Consider the following 369-nt stretch of genomic DNA (forward strand, 5'->3'; position numbering starts at 1 on the left):
TGAGCTTGATATTTTATCAGGGTAAATATTATTAGGTGGGTGCTATTTTTAGAATTAAACTGAAGGGAATGAGCATATCAAATACACTGATGAGGTATCCATAAATACTGTGGAAGATAAGAACAGCTGAAGGGATAGAGCAGGTTGTCTTTGTGGAGAATAAGAATAGCTATAGGGGTGGATCATGGATGTCTGTGGAGGATGAGAACAGCGAAAGGGGTGAATCAGTATGTCTGTAGATGATGAGAACAGCAAAAGGGGTGGATCAGAATGTCTGTAGACAATGAGAACAACAAAAGGGGTGGATCAGGATGTCTGTAGACGATGAGAACAGCAAAAGGGGTGATGTCTGTAGAGGATGAGAACAGC

The sequence above is a fragment of the Perna viridis genome, chromosome 6 (assembly GCF_037379345.1).
Source record: "Perna viridis isolate PV_CMFRI_1.1 ecotype Kerala chromosome 6, ASM3737934v1, whole genome shotgun sequence".
NCBI lineage: Eukaryota > Metazoa > Mollusca > Bivalvia > Mytilida > Mytilidae > Perna > Perna viridis.